The sequence below is a fragment of the Delphinus delphis genome, chromosome 5 (genome assembly GCF_949987515.2).
Source record: "Delphinus delphis chromosome 5, mDelDel1.2, whole genome shotgun sequence".
Lineage (NCBI taxonomy): Eukaryota > Metazoa > Chordata > Mammalia > Artiodactyla > Delphinidae > Delphinus > Delphinus delphis.
In genome coordinates this window covers 105,845,496-105,862,835 of record NC_082687.1, presented here as the reverse complement: position 1 = coordinate 105,862,835, position 17,340 = coordinate 105,845,496, and the positions used below count along the sequence as shown (strand labels likewise).

The 17,340-nt window shown below is 40.3% G+C and overlaps 1 long non-coding RNA gene and 1 other non-coding gene across 2 annotated transcripts; both read right to left on the bottom strand.

Annotated features, from left to right (window-relative positions):
- Positions 1-1,606: 1,606 nt before the first annotated feature.
- Positions 1,607-16,635, bottom strand: LOC132425546 (uncharacterized). Its single transcript, XR_009519455.1, has 4 exons — positions 16,564-16,635; positions 9,456-9,583; positions 2,016-2,212; positions 1,607-1,752 (listed from the first exon to the last, which is right to left on the bottom strand). It is a non-coding gene; the product is annotated as an uncharacterized lncRNA (long non-coding RNA).
- Positions 9,904-9,986, bottom strand: LOC132426354 (small Cajal body-specific RNA 18). Its single transcript, XR_009519652.1, has one exon. It is a non-coding gene; the product is annotated as a small Cajal body-specific RNA 18 (non-coding RNA).
- Positions 16,636-17,340: the final 705 nt, after the last annotated feature.

The window sequence follows — 17,340 nt, the reverse complement described above, 5'->3', positions numbered from 1 at the left end:
AAAATTGAACAGTTGAAGAATATTGGTAGATGAATGTTTTTAATTACAGAGTGTCTTCAACTCTGATAACTGTGCATATTAACTACAATTAATTTGCAAAATAATCCATCAAAGAAATCAAATCACTCTAGCAGTATTGTCTCATTTTTCTAAATGCATATCTAGAAATACTATGACTTGGAACAACTTAACATAAAAATTAATGCAGGATAGCAATTAACGGTCATTCAGGCTTCAAAATTAATCTTACTCTGATAAATACCAGTTGAGCTCTAAATGAACCTCTCTGAACCTCAATTTCCTCTTCTGTTACATAGGAATACTAATATATCGTATATACATAATTTCTTGTATATTATGATGTTTTGACATCAGAAGAAACCATTCTAGCTACAGAGAGACCACCCCTCCCTGGGCTAGCTGATTCTTAGAGATGGCAAAAGGCCCAGCCTGGAGCATGGCTTTGTTATGCAAGCTAACCTATCCAGAGCCCTATCTCTTCTATCTGGCATGTACAGAGGCAATATTCCTCTGCCTTAATCATCCCAGGGCCAGGTGCCAGACAACTAGGGACCACCCTTATAGGCCAGAGCCAAATGACATTATTCACACTCACTAATCCTAAACTGTTTACCCCGCCCTGCTTTGCATTTCCCATGGAAACCTCACTGAAGTAGCTTAAGTGCTTCCCCACCCCCCATCTGGTTTTCTGCCTTCTGATCACCCTGTTTTTTTCCACATGGCCCTGCTTGGTGTGCCTCCTGCCTCTAGGACCTGTGAGTATAATAAACTTTGTTTCTTCCTAAGCCTCTCCTCTGACTCCTCTTGTGGCCTCACCTGACTGACCATCTCATTAAAGAATATAACACAACCAACATGTGTCTTGCAGAGTTACTGTGAAAATATAATCAGTTAAAATATAATGCCGGGCTTCCCTGGTGGTGCAGTGGTTGAGAATCCGCCTGCCGATGCAGGGGACACGGGTTCGTGCCCCAGTCCGGGAAGATCCCACATGCTGCGGAGTGGCAAGACCCGTGAGCCATGGCCGCTGAGCCTGTGCATCCGGAGCCTGTGCTCCGCAACAGGAGAGGCCACAACAGTGAGAGGCCCATGTACCGCAAAAAAATTAATAAATAAAATAAAATAAAATAAAATATCATGCCATCATTACAGCACCTAGTATGTAGAAAACCTTCAATGAATGGTTGCTGTTAGGAAAAGTAAGCCTGATTAGGAGGTATAACTCCAACATTATGACCTGGATCACTGTCCAACGCTCATGCTTTATCTAAATATAAAGCCATGGAGTGTCTGCCCCTCTGTCTCCTGATGTAGCATCTGGGATGGAAAGGAATGCTGACCATTTCTGCATTATTATGAGCACATCAGTTTTTTGTTTGTTTGTTTGTTTTTTGCCACAGGGATTTCCTATCTCTTACTGTAATAGAGGCTGGAAGCAGAAGACCTCCTGTCTTTCAACAACAGGTATGAATTCTGCCAACAGACTAGCCAATTGAAGCTCACGGAGAGGGAAGGATTCACCTGGACTAGAGACATAAAGAGTTTATTATTTTAATGAAATAAAGATGAAAGTGACACATACCAACTCAAAAGAATGAAAAGAAAGCACCGTCTGGATTTGATATCCAGGTTCAGTTTCTAGGAGCAGCGCCAAATGCTCCCTGCCTGGCGGGAGATGTCCTCTCAGCTCATGTCAACCCTTGGTGAAATCAACTCAAATTTCTTTATAGTCTAGAAGAGAGATTTATTTTTTTCAATAAATAATTCAACAGGTATCTATTGCATAACTCTCGTGTGTGTTGTACTGTGGTACATCTAAGTCCTATCCAACCTTTCAGTCTGGGATTGAAGACAGCTTCATCCCTTACAGTCATTTAATTTGGTTTTCTTTTCTCAAACGCCCCCCCCCCCCCCCGCCCTCAAACCTGTAAAACAGATTATTGTCACCATGCTCTTGCCTTTTGTATAGTAATGAATCAATCTGTTTTACTCACCAAAAGTAACCTTAGGATGGGCTAGGAGAGAGGAGATTAAAACCTCATGGGTCAGGGGCTTCCCTGGTGGCGCAGTGGTTGAGAGTCCGCCTGCCGATGCAGGGGACACAGGTTCGTGCCTTGATCCGGGAAGATCCCACATGCCGCGGAGCAGCTGGGCCCATGAGCCATGGCCGCTGAGCCTGCGCGTCCGGAGCCTGTGCTCCGCAACGGGAGAGGCCACAACAGTGAGAGGCCCGTGTACCGAAAAAAAAAAAAAAAACCCTCATGGGTCAGATGTAAGCTATTATATATAGAATGGATAAACAACAAGGTCCTACTGTATAGCACAGAGAACTGTATTCAATATCCTATGATAAACCATAGTGGAAGAGAATATTTAAAAAAGAATGTGTATATATGTATAACTGAATCACTTTGCTGTACAGCAGAAATGAAAACATTGTAAATCAATTACACTTCAAATAAATAAATAAGTAAATAAATAATTTTTTAAGATGTCCAAAACAAAAACAAAACCAAAAAAACTAATAGGGCAGGAATAAAGACTCCCAAGGAATTTAGTAACATCCTGGAAACTAAAGGGGTCACACAAGATTCCTCAAGGTATAGATAATGTGATTTATAACCTGAAGTAATATGTTGGCCTTACCATCTGTGGTAAAGATTTGGATCTCCTTAGGGATGCTTCCATCTTTTCCCATTGACCTACCTATGTCTTTAAAACTCATTTTCTCCACTAAAGGTTTATTTGGCAAGCTGTTTGGAACTTTATCACTTTATTAATATTATTTTTTTAGAAATCTGCATGCTGCTTGCAATATGAAGAGTAAGGTCATCAGATTTTCAACAAAAGCATAGTCAAGAGTTCTCCTTCTAGGGACTTCCCTGGTGGCGCAGTGGTTGAGAGTCCGCCTGCCGATGCAGGGGACACGGGTTCATGCCCCAGTCCAGGAAGATCCCACATGCCGCAGAGCGGCTAGGCCCGTGAGCCATGGCTGCTGAGCCTGCGCGTCCAGAGCCTGTGCTCCACAACGGGAGAGGCCACAACAGTGAGAGGCTCGCGTACCGCAAAAAAAAAAAAAAAAAAGAGTTCTCCTTCTAGCAATGGTGAACTAGAATGTTTTGAACCAACCCTCTCTTCAAGAATTAGAAAAGCTACCTAGGTGGTAAGGAACTGGGTTAGAGGGGTCTGGACATGGGAACAGAGGGAACCCCCCAAAAATGAGCCTGAAATTCCCCGCTTCGCTTCTTCAGGCAAATGTCAATTCTAAAAGTGGGAGCTGAGAGGTAGGACCCCGAGCGGAGCTCTCAGCAGTTGTATGGTCGGGGGAAGAAAAGTTAGAGTTCAGAGCTTGCCGGGGAGGATGGGACCTGGGCAACCCCCCAGATGTTCTTTTGGAATCTCAGAGGGGTATACCTGAAGAGTAAGAGTATGCTGGCTACAGACTAGCCTCACAAAGGTCAGAGCCTAATTGATTAGGTGATCTCTACCTGCTACTGCTCTAGCCCAGCGGCCCGCCAGAGGCCAAACGAACCCTCTCTGGAGGAAGACAACATCACCTGTGGCCACAAATCATCTCTGAACGTTTCATATCAAAGTCTGGCTATCAATTCAAAAGTATCAAGTGTATAAAAATGAGACTGAAAGAAAAACAGAGGACGATAGAAACAGGCTTGCAGGGAGTATGGACATTGGAGTTATTCAATAGAATTTTTGAAAATTAGGATTAATATGTTTAAGAAATTAAAAGGCTGGCTTGAGAAATTTGGCAGAGAATGGGGAATGAAAATAAAAGTTAAAAAAAGGCAATTCTAGAATTGAAAACACAATAACTGATACTAAGAATTCAATGAATAGGTTTAAATAACAGATTAGATACAGTTGAAAAAGAATCAGATGAGTCAGAAGAAAACATCTAGATTGAATCATGGAGAGACAAACGGTTAGAAAATATACAAAAGAGTATAAGCGACATCTGAGACAGGTGAAAAAGTCTAAAACATATGTAATCGTAATCCTAGAAGGAGAGAGACATCAGGACAAAGAGAATGGGGCAGAGTAAAGGTATGTAGAGATAATGGCTGAGAATTTTCCAAAATATTTGCAAAAATATCAAGCCAGATTTAAAAAGCGCCATGGGGGCTTCCCTGGTGGCACAGTGGTTGAGAGTCTGCCTGCCGATGCGGGGACGCGGGTTCGTGCCCCGGTCCGGGAGGATCCCACGTGCCGCGGAGCGGCTGGGCCCATGAGCCATGGCCGCTGAGCCTGCACGTCCGGAGCCTGTGCTCCGCAACGGGAGAGGCAAAGCATAATGAATCCCAAGCAGGATGTATACAAAGGAAACCACACCTAGATGATGCTGGTAAGATCAAAGACAAAATCTTAAAGCAGGTAAAAGAAAAAAAAAGACATAAAAATTTCATTGGCTATTCCTACTTCCTTTCTTAGGGTGGGGCTAAGAGGAGAGCGTTGTGTGGCAGGCCTGTACAGACCACAGGTGGTCAAGTGAACTTGGCTTTGCTTTACTCTGTGTTTCTGTCCATTGTCAGTTACTTTGAGGAAGCTGAGGCAGCATTCCTCATTTTCAAAATCCTTATTGTGTTTTCTTATGACAATGGATATTGTATTATATTGGTACTTAAATCCTGCTCTGCACCATATATATAACTAACTTTGAGCACTTGTGATGTGGTAGCCCCTATTACTATGCCCAATTTTAGATAAGTGAGCCAAGGCTTAGAGAAGTTAAGTCATTTGGCTAAGGTCAGAGGGCTAGTAAAGCCTGGGTCATATGGTAGTTCTATTTTTAGTTTTTATAAGGAACCCGTACTGTTCTCCGTAGTGGCTAAATCAATTTACATTCCCGCCAACAGTGCAAGAAGGTTCCCTTTTCTCCACACCCTCTCCAGCATTTATTGTTTGTCGATTTTTTGATGATGCCCCTTCTGACCGGTGTGAGATGATATCTCATTGTAGTTTTGATTTGCATTTCTCTAATGATTAATGATGTTGAGCATTCTTTCATGTGTTTGTTGGCAATCTGTATATCTTCTTTGGAGAAATGTCTATTTAAGACTTCTGCCCATTTTTGGATTGGGTTGTTTGAACTACTACCATACGACCCAGCAATCCCACTGCTGGGCATATACCCTGAGAAAACCATAATTCAAAAAGAGTCATTTACCAAAATGTTCATTGCAGCTCTATTTACAATAGCCAGGACATGGAAGCAACCTAAGTGTCCATCAACAGATGACTGGATAAAGAAGATGTGGCACATATATACGATGGAATATTACTCAGCCATAAAAAGAAACAAAATTGAGTTATTTGTAGTGAGGTGGATGGACCTAGAGTCTGTCATACAGAGTGAAGTAAGTCAGAAAGAGAAAAACAAATACCGTATGCTAACACATATATATGGAATCTAAAAACAAAAAATGGTTCTGAAGAATTAGGGGCAGGACAGGAATAAAGACGCAGATGTAGAGAATGGACTTGAAGACACGGGGAGGGGGAAGGGTAAGTTGGGACAAAGTGAGAGAGTGGCATGGACTTATATACACTACCAAACGTAAAATAGATAGCTAGTGGGAAGCAGCCACATAGCACAGGGAGATCAGCTCGGTGCTTTGTGACCACCTAGAGGGGTGGGATAGGGAGGGTGGGAGGGAGACACAAGAGGGAGGGGATGTGGGGACATATGTATATGTATAACTGATTCACTTTGTTATAAAGCAGAAACTAACACACCATTGTAAAGCAATTGTACTGTAATAAAGATGTTAAAATAAATAAATAAATAAAATCAACAGAAAAAAAAGAAGTAAAGCCTGACTTCATGGCCCTGGCTCCCCTCACTTATGTCATCCAGTAGAAAGAGTAAACTCCTGATGGGAGATTACGACTCAACTTTCCATTCTCTCTCATACTGCCTAGGCTTTACTTGCTCAGATAATACTAACGACAACCCTCACAATGACAGCTGACTTCCTGGAGCACATACAATACAGCAGGACTCATTTACTTCTTACATCCTTCTTGTGAGGTAGGTGCCAGTATTCTCCCATTTTACATATTAAAACACAGAGAGGCACAGAGAGGTTAAGTAACTTGCAAGGTCACACAGCTGTTCAGTGGTGGAGCTGGAATCCAAAACCAGGCAGTCTGGCTTTAGAACCTGTTTGTAACCATCACATTTCCTGCTCTTGCTATACTATTATTCATTAATAAGAGAAGTAGAGCGAGAGAGAGTGGACTGTTTCCCCCAGGACAAGGTTGGAAGCATCCTAATCATGGCTGTTAAAAATAGCACACACCTTGGCTGTGAGAGACCGTTTTTTGTAGAGATGTCCAAGTGAAGGCAAATGATCACATAGGAAATTTCAAGCTATTCCATTTGGCTCTAAGGACTTCTTCAGAACCTATGCAGTCATGTGTATTTTCCCCACAAGGTGAATTCTTAACTCATCTCTTTACCACAATTATTTTTATCACGTATTTTTCATTCTCCTATTTCTATATCTCCCCAAGTTCATTTTACTTTTACCTATCCCTTAGGTTAAAAGGTAAATGAACTGGCTTTCTATCAGAAATAGTCCTTTGCTAGGTCCCAAATAAGTTGAAGCTCGACAAAAATGCTAAGGCCCTCAGAACTCATTTAGAAGGAGAAAATCACCATGAAGAGAACAGGCCTACTGCTTGGGGAAGATGGTAAACGTTAACAGATGCCGGGAGGAGGCAAAGACTTTCAATAGCTGCCGTTCTTCTTCAAGGAAAATGGAGCATCTTCACGTTGAAAAGAGTAGGGCAAATGTAAAGCGAGCCATAATTTTACAAGCCACTCTCTACAAAGGAATTAAGTTATAAAATATGATGGTCTGATTTTCTCTAAGGCCATAGATATCTAATCCAACAGTGTAATTAACATTGAGTTGTAAATGTCATCAGTCTCAGAAAAGTGAATCCGCAACTCTTTGGTGGAAGTATTTCAAAGAAGATGCCATTATCAAATGCTCCCTTGCTGTCAATGGAGTGAAACATGTAGAATTTCTAAAACAATAAGGCTTCACTTGGTCTTAGGGCTCATTTGGTTGCAAGGAACAGAACCTCGCTCCGGCTACTACACGTAAATGAGGATTTATTATACAGCAGCTCCTCATGGGATTCAAGACAGGAAGGAGAGTCGAGTCCCATGGGGAATTAGACTTGGAAACTGAAAAGGCTTCAGGACAACGCAGCTGTTCTCAGGTTGCAAGTTCTCTCACCTACATTTTCTGTTTCCCCTGCCTTGTCCAGTCTCTCCCTGCAGACTGGCTCTCTGTGAGAGCCCCTCGCATGCATGGCCCTTAATAACTGTCATAGCCTCTCATTCCATAAGACCTTGAAGCTCTAATGACCACCTGGCACCTGACCCCCAGCCTGTGTCTCTCAGTTCAAATTCTCAAGAGAAAAATAATCAGACTTGTCTGGTTCATGGATCAGGTGTCCACCTTTTATCTAATCAAGGAGGGTTGGGTTTATTTGGTATAAACATAGGAACGAAGGGCCCAGGGCTGGTGCTCTAGTTGGCCGAGGGTGAGAGGTGTTCTTCAAGAAGAGAGCTGGGAAGAAATCTCAAAATGTGTCTCTAATCACTACAGTCTGGACCCAGGGCTTCATTGTCCTGGAACCCTCACAGTATCTTAAATAACTACCAAGGACAAGTTCAAATATTGGGTCAGGCTTTGGGAAAAAAGCCATTAAAATGGAAAAAGTAATATATATGTAAATTATTCTCCACCAAATGAGGTTTAAACTCATGAATTACTTTCCACCAATGAAATGAAATTCTAAAATTGAAATAAAAACTTTTAGTGACACATTCGAACATTAACTGAAGATTTTTTAGGACAAACACCGATGGAGTTGTGTATCTAAGATCAACATAATGTGATACATAAGGCAGACAATATCCAACTCAGGTATATGCAATAAATATTTATCAATACATGATTTTGAAGCAAAATGCCTCTTTATTGTGCTATAGCTTGACTGAGACAATGTAAACATTTTCAGGAGAGTCAGCAGAGAGTAGAATTTTTCATTTTTTCTCTGATACCTTCACCTAACCCGGTTGAAGTTTGTTTCTAAATCAGAGAAGGGCCAGGATCAAGAATTTCCTAGAGAGACAGCTTCTGTTGCCTCCGTCACCCCCAATAGGATCAAAGCCAGAGCCAGATCCTAGCCCTGCCCAGATTTGGGGGCCAGAGAGAGGGGAATTCACAGGATGTAATCAACTGGCTTGACTCAACTTCCCAGGGCCATCATTTCAGATCAGAATTTATCTCTGGCAGTGGAATAGTTTAATAGCAAAATATTCTCATTTTTTGAATATTACGTTATTTTTAATTTTTAACTAAAATGTAGGATATGCAATCTTTTAAATATTCAATGTTTATATCCACTGTTTTAAAAAATGGTTGTACATCCTATTCAAGCAAAAAAAAATCATTTGATTATGCAGTTATATATATTCTTTAGAAAATTTTGAAACTTGGATTTTTTTATTTTAGTTTTTCAGTTATAATTAAAGTAAATTTTTTATTTTTGTCTATTACCTTGATTTTGTATTCTGTTTGACGCATGTGTGCTTGATCTTTTTTTCTTTTGAAATACAGTTTCCATGTCACTTTGTCACTGTATTGTTATTTTGTTTGAACCCTTTTACATTAAACATGTATAATTGAGTGGTTGTCATTTTCAGCCAAAAGTTAAAATAAAAAAGTTTTATATGGTTTTAACACTTGAGGATATCTTATTTTAAACGCAGCTATAGTTGTTAATGAAAGACAAACAACATTCTTCCAGAGGGGAAAGAAAATGTATCTGCAATTAATTGGGCATTGGCACTTGGCATACACTACTTATTCCTTGGCCTTTTTTTTTTTTTTTTTTAATTTATTTAGTTTATTTATTTTTTGCTGCGTTGCGTCTTCGTTGCTGTGTGCGGGCTTTCTCTAGTTGCAGCGAGCGGGGGCTACTCTTTGTTGCAGTGCTCAGGCTTCTCACTGCGGTGGCTTCTTTTGTTGCGGAGCATGGGCTCTAGGCTCGTGGGCTTCAGTAGTTGTGGCATGCAAACTCAGTAGTTGTGGCCCGCAGGCTCTAGAGCACAGGCTCAATAGTTGTGGCACACGGGCTTAGTTGCTCCATGGCATATGGCATCTTCCTGGACCAGGGCTCAAACCCATGTCCCCTGCATTGGAAGGAGGATTCCTAACCACTGCGCCACCAGGGAAGCCCTCCTTGGCCTTTATTTGCAGAGAGGGAAAGGAAGTTGGACAAATAAGCAGAATTTTTCAGTTACTTTTCCAGGAAAAACAACAGCGCTGGTAGGTCAGCACTATTCCTGGTTTTCAGATGAAGAACCTGAGACTTAGAGAGATTAGGTAACTCACCCAGGGTCACACGGCTAGTAAGTGACAGAGCCTGGTTGCTAATTCAGGTGTGTCTGATTCCGAAACCCATGGTCTCTCGCACCGTGTGGTCTGATGGTTCCACAAACTTAGATTCACAGCAGGTATTCCTAGGGCAGAGAACATGTATGTTTGAATTAGTTATAGCCCACTTCAATTTAAAGCTCCATTTTAAGTGTCTGTAGGAGCATGCTAGGGTGGTAGGAAAGTGATTTTTTCACTCCATCATTACAAAATTACACTCACTGTAACGTTATGACAACCCACTTTCTCCTGTAAAAGAGGAGAATGATAATATATTGGCTATAGAGACTTGTTCAGTAAACTCTCATTAGGTTTGAATTATTATATCTAGAAGTAGACCCACAGACATTATAATGTAATTACATGAAAAGAGCAACATCAAGGCTTTCTTTTCTCTTTTTTTCCCCAGTCTCAGTCGGTTCTCAGAACACACTCCATCACCTGATTTCCAGGACGCGGACTGCACAGTGGTCACCTCATTGTTGACCAGGGCTCACAGTCACAGTGGCAGTGGCCTCTCTAAACCTCCCTCATCTCTAGTTTAACCCACTGTCCCTCATCTCCCCAACCCCGGTCCCCTGGCCCTACTTCACCAGACACACTTTGGTAATCCTCTCAGGCTCCACGGCAATATAGAAAATACTGTGGGTTCATCCAGTGCATCTGGGACCCGCGGGGGGCACCTCTCACACTCCAATTTCCTTCCTCCCACCTGGCGGGGCCTGGGTCCCCCCACAGACCGAGTGGCCCAGGCCTCTGCCTCTGGTCTGTGCAGCCAAGGCTATTCTATTTGAGTGTTCTAAGACTGATGATTGTTACAGTTATGGTAAAAGGAACATTGTTTTTTCTTGGGGGATTCTGGAGATTTTCTTACTGGGGAAAGGTCTCAAAGCCATTTATACTCAGCTGACGGGGTAAAGACTGAGATTAAGAAGAATGGATATGTCACAGCATCTTCTGTAAGTTAAGGTAAAGAGTCATGGATGGAACTAGTAAAAATCAGGACATTCCTTTGGCTTCCCAAACAAAATGTAACGTCTAAGTGAGCACTGAGGTGGTGTATCAGACCCAGGAGGCTGGGGCCAGGAAATGCCTTATCCAAGCACTGTCTGCACAGGAGTTTTGAGCCGGAGACTTAGTTTCTTCCTCCTGATCTCCCCTCAGAGCCTCCTTTAGGTTTTCTGTTACCTTCCTCCTCAAGTAAAGTTCCCCCAGAGAGAGAGCCATGCACATCTGTTTTTGTGAGATGATAAAAAGGAGCTCTAACCGTGACAAAGATACCATGTAGAAGTTGCAATGGAAAGAGTTTAAATTATTTTTTCCTTCACTGATGAGAAAAAGAAATATTTTAAGTTCATCAATCTAAAATTTCTCATTTGTGATTTTAAGTAGTGAGGGTATTTAATATAATATAAATAAATAAATAATAGATTTATGGTTATTTCATCTATATCCCTAAAAGTTTTTTTTTTTTTCTTTTTTTCTGGCCTTGGCCGTGCCATGCGGCTTGCAGGATCTTAGTTCCCCAACCAGGGAAGGAACTCGGGCCCCCTTGGCAGTGAAAGCACGGAGTCCTAACCACTGGACTGCCAGGGAATTCCCTATATCCCTTAAAGTTTATATGTACAAGTGGGACAAAAAAATTGGGAGAAGGACTATCTCATGGATAAATGGGGATCCCCTCACTTGTCATTAAACGATTGATTTTTTAATCTCTCCACTTGTTCCAATGTTTGTTTCTATCTCTCAGTAAAACTTAGGTAGGGAATAATATGACGACAAATAAGAAAGATTATTATGCTAGCTATATGTAAATGACCTGGAGAAGTGGAGATCTGGAAGGGAGGATACCGTAGTTATAAAAGAGCACAGGGAACTGAAAAAGAAGTGAGGTTTTCAAGAACTTTAACCAAGAAAACCTCAACAGGTCTTGATGATGGATCAGGCGTAGAGGATGGCATTATAAATAATGAAGTCAACATGAGGCCGAATTCGAGGACTGTTCCTTGGGAAGTTTCACAGGAGAGGCAGTATTAAGACTGGCCTGGCTCTGACTGTCTTGATCCTGATTCTTCACCCTGTATCCATCTAATTAAATATTGCTGATGGGGATGGGGATGTTAGCTCTTCACGATGCAGTAGTTTGTCATTTCTCTAGGCGGTAGTATCAGAGAACCAACTTCTGTTCAATTCCTACACCCTCATTTAAGGGAGAAAGAAGCCTGAGATGTGAGAGCTCTGAGGAGAAATGGGAAGGAAATAATGGATTCCCTGGCAAGCCTAGTCCCCAGAAATCCTGCACAAGCACAATCCTAACCCTTCTCCTAGGCTGATAGTTGTTAAATTGATGTTAGTGTCAGTTGGGTTGTACAAAGATAAAGGTCCTTTCTTGGAGAAATTCCAGTGAGAACTTGAGCTCATGTTGCCTGATGCCTCAGCCCTTCTTCCTCATCCCGGTCAACGCATCTACCTGGTGTAAATATCTCCTGACTCATATTAGCCCCAGCTAGTGGAAGCAACTCTTCATTCTCACTCTGTTACTCAGAAAAAAACTGTGGGTAGGAAGTAAATCCCAGTAGACACACTAAACATCTCCCCTCCAAACACATGCTAGGGAGACTCATACTTACATTGTTTGGGAGATACACAAACACAAATATTGATAGTTTGGAAAGAAGGACAATTTGATGTTAAAATTCAAAATTAGCTAACTGCTCAAATACTCCAAGTGATTGCATATATGTATGTTGGTCAAAGAGTGCCTGGGTATAAATTGTGAGCTACTTAGTTGAGGTACTATTTAAAACATTATGGCTCTCAATTTTCTCTAAATTAATATACCAGTTATTCAGAAATGCAATTTTTAAAAAATTAAATGAGTTGTTTTATAATTTTTTTTTTTTTTTTTTTGCGGTACGCGGGCCTCTCACTGTTGTGGTCTCTCCCGTTGCCGAGCACAGGTTCAGCGGCCATGGCTCACGGGCCCAGCCGCTCCGCGGCATGTGGGATCTTCCCAGACCGGGGCACAAACCCATGTCCCCTGCATCGGCAGGCGGACTCTCAACCACTGCGCCACCAGGGAAGCCCCTGTTTTTTAATTTTGAAGTATTGCCCATACATGGTAAATCAAATTAAAGCAGCAGAAAACAATATACAATCAAAAGTAAGACACTGTTCTCCCTTCCTGTACCCTCAATACCACTTCCCAGAAGTAACTGTATCAGTCATGAATACTTTGGCTGCAAGTAACAGGAACCCCTATTAATACTGGCTTTTGTTAACTTATATGAAATTCAGAGGTAGGTGGTCAGGGTTGATTGTACTTTGTGACATAATCAAGAAGTCACCCTCTATTCACAGTGTACCAGCAGTGTCACACCTCATTGCCACAAGGAGGCTAACACGGCTCTAGGCGTTTTCAAATCAAAGTTTCCTAAGCAGGAGGGAATGGGCTAGAAGCAGAAAAAGCTTTCTCTTCATGCACATCCTTATTTCCCGAGGAGGGAAATCCTCCTAGAAGCCCTAAGCAGACTTCCCGTAATCTCTCATGCCCCAGACAAGAACTGACTCCTAGCCCTAGACCCACCATGGGCAGAAGAGAATGAGACCTGTGACTGATTTAGGTTCATAGTAACTCCTCCCTTGGGTGGGCACATGGCTGCCTCAACAAAACCAGTGTTCTGTTGGCAAGAAAGAAGGGCAATGGCTATTGGGCAGGCAACCACGAGTGATGGCCAGAATGAAAATGATCAACTGTGTCTTAATATCTGCCCAGAAATTTTCTGTATGTATTTAAGTAAATATATTGTGAGTACTATATACTGTATCATAGGTATGGATATGCCATATATATGGTCATATATGTATATATATGCACATACACACAAATATCCACACATGATACTTGCTTAAGTATCTTACATTTTTTAGATAAATGAAGTACTCTATGCATATTGCTTAGCATATAACTAGCATATAGTAAGTGCTTTATCAATGCTAATTACTATTATTCTTACTTATAGTTTTGTTATTATTACAGTCTTTAAGACAATATACACCCTTTTTAAAAAGAATGAGGCTCATTTTCTAGCAAATGCTAAATTTTACTTTGCCAGTACTTTAAAAAATTATGCCAGCACTTTTATTTTGGGCTATTGAATACTCTTGAAGATATGAGCTGCATAGCTCCTTTTAAGAGAGATAAGAATTACTGTGGTCAGCAGTAAATTCCATTGAAACATAGTGAAATAATTTTGTGAATAATAACTAGGTGACTAAATGTTTACTTTCTGATGACTATCAAAACACTAATATTTTCTAATCATATTAATATGCAGGCAGAAGTAAGAAGGTTAGGTATGAAACATTTTTTGGTGTATTTGCACAAAATATTATGTTAGCAAGTGAATTTTACATTATTGACAGATTCTTTTGGAAGAAAAAAAATAACTTCACTACTATTTGCCTAATATATGCAGCACAGAGAACATGAGAGTTGTTTGAGAAATTCTCATTGGAAGAGAAGGCTATTATAGACACTTTAAGCAAAAGCAAAACACTTTTCTTCAAGTATTTGACATAACTGGATGAAAGTCTGTGGGAGTGAAAGGGAGCAGAGGAGGGAAGTCTCCTTAGTTATCCCTGAAATAGGATCCTGACCAAGAGCCTCAGGTAGGTGAGTGCCCTTCAGCTGACCTCTTATAGTCCTTAAGGCCAAGCTGTAAAATGGCTTGTCTTTAAGGTAAAAGCAATATCTTTGAATCCAAAATATATAAACAGCTCATACAGCTCAATATCGAAAAGCAAACAATGCAATCAAAAAATGGGCAGAAGACCTAAATAGACATTTTTCCAAAGAAGACATACAGATGGCTAACAGGCACATGAAAAGATGCTCAACATCACTAACTATTCACTAATTATTAGAGAGATGCAAATCAAAACTACAATGAGGTATCACCTCACACCAGTCAGAATGCCTATCATCTAAAAAAAAAAAAAAAAAACCCCACAAATAACAAATCTTGGAGAGGATATGGAGAAAAGGGAACCCTTGTACACTGTTGGTGAGAATGTAAATTGGTGCAGCCACTGTGGAAAACAGCATGGAGATTCCTCATAAAATGAAAAATAGAACTATCATATGACCCAGCAATTCCACTCCTGGATACGTATCTGGAAAAAATGAAAACACTAATTCAAAAAGATACATGCACCCCAATGTTCGTAGCAGCACTATTTACAATATCCAAGATATGGAAGCAACTCTTGTGCCCATCAACAGATGAATGGATAAAGAAGATGTGGAATATTGCTCAGCCATTAAAAAGAATGAAATTCTGCCATTTGCAGCCACATCAATGGACCCCGAGAATATTACGCTTAGTGAAATAAGTCAGATAGAGGAAGACAAATACTGTATGACACTACTTATATGTAGAATCTAAAAAATAATACAAATGAATGTATATGTGAAACAGAAACAGACTTACAGACATAGAAAATAAACTAGTGGTTACCACTGGGGGGAGAGGGGTAAGTTAGTGGTATGGAATTAAAAGATACAAACTGCTATGTATAACACAGATAAGCAACAAGGCTATATTGTATAGGACAAGGAATTATAGCCATTATTTTGTAATAACTTTTAATGGAGTATAAGCTGTAAAAATACTAAATTGCTATGCTGTACACCTAAAATTAGCATAATATTGTAAATCAACTATACTTCAAATTAAAAAAAAATCTTTATTCTAGCCATATTGGCATTTTAACACACACACAAAGTAAAAGTGTGTCTTTTAGTCCCCCTTTCTCTTTGTTTCTCATCATTTGTCCTAAAATGTGTTGCTAAGTATGAAAATATTATGATTATATATGTTATTTAATCTCTCAGACTTCATGTTTTTCCATTTCCAAAGTAAGTGTGTTGAATTAAATGCTGGCTAAGATCTCCTCCAGGTCTAAAATTCTAAGTTAAAGATCAGTGTTTTCCAGAAGTGATTGGTCAGCAGAATCACCTGGAGGCCCTTACAAAAATACAGGTTCCTAGATTCAACCTTCAGACATTCTGATTCATTCATTCATCAAATGATTACTGAGGGCCTTGCATGATATTCTGGATACACAGTGATGAATGAAACAGATATAGTCCCATTCTGCCCCAGCCTCTACAGAAGGACTGAGATTGAAATCAGGAATCTGTGTTTTAAAAATGCTCTCCAGGCAATTCTGACAAGTAGACAGTTTAGAGAAGCAATGTTTCAGACCAAATGCAAACAAGAGACATTTCTGAGGGACTGTTTTAATTTTACTTGGGATGAACTCAAATCTACACTCCAGAAACACTTCTATTTTTCACTGAAAAAACCTTAAATAGCTTCTCTAAAACATGTGTGTGTGGGTGCCTGTGTATCTTACACTGAGACATAAATGTTAACAAGAAAACACACTTAACAGATGTAGTTGTAGTATGCTAGTACTGGATGAGGTTTTAGCAAATTAACATTGCTAGTTGGTACATTACTACAGACACCTGCACAATATAAAAGAAATTAGTATTTGATGTGGAATACTGAGAGTTAAAGTTCAGATTGCTTATGCAAATAAGTAAGTTATTCATTTTGAATTCTATTACTGACTTTGATTTGATCTTTGAGGAATCTTAATGCCTTTTACCTACTTTAATGTTCAACATTTGGAAACTTGCTAAAGTGTTTGACTTTATGACCAATGAATGCTGAGATTTACTAATAGATATTTTATGCTTGCTATGGTCACACAACTCTATTTTCCTTCAAATAATACCAGACTGAGAAGTTACCAAATTGAAATAAATGAAAGAATCCCTGTTTCTATGCTACCAAATTATAAACACAATGACGATTTGACCTAACTTCAGGAAGTGTAATTCTAGGAGGCCACCATGATAAATGGTTAACAAAGGAGCTATGAATAGCCAACCCTTAACTGTTTGATCTGTAAATTAGTCAGAGGCTTGATCACAAGATTTTTCCCCCCATACACACCTACATTCCAATATGGCCAGTAAAAAAGAAAAAGATACCTTTCAAAGCACTCCATGGCTATTCAGTGTAGTTTCTTTGTATCAATCAGGGTTGCAGCAGGTGGTTCAAATGAAGAGGTTTTACTGCAGGGACCACAAGCATGTGAAGGCCTGGGGAAGGGAATAATGAAGGGATGTGAAAAGCTAAAAGACCAGCAAAAGTGGGAAGCAGGTAAACAGCCTTGGGTGTAAAAAGACAAGAGGAGGAAACCATAGCCCAGACTGGAACCATGGAGGAAGAGGAAGGGCCCATCAAAAGGAGCTGTAGTCTTTAGGGCAGACAGAGTACTGGAGACCCCTCCCTGAAGCAGCAAGTAATACCCTTACCTCTCTCTCCCTTCCTTTCTACCTTCAGAATTTCTGCGCATGCTCCCCCAGTGTCAGTTTCCTGGGGGCACTGGCAGAGCAGGAAGTGGTTAGGGGGTGTGTGGACGATATAAGGAAAACCCTCAGACTCTCTAAAAAGACAATTTATAGCGGGCATTTAAAACCATGCTCCATGCTTTAGGCACAGACTATTTACTTTGTGGATCCGTGACTGTTTTCAAATCTAAACTCTGTTTTTGATTCCACGTTTTATTTTCTATGTTTTTACTAAATTCTAGCTGCAAGAATTACATGTTTTTGTGCTGCCTCCTCCTCTCATTAGTTATTATGTTGTTAGTAGTAAATTGTAACCAAGGAGCCAAATCTAATACACAAAAGATATTTTGGATTAGCTGTAAAGTGCTCCTCTAATTTAGGAAGGGTAATCCAGAATTTTACTTTGTTGATTAA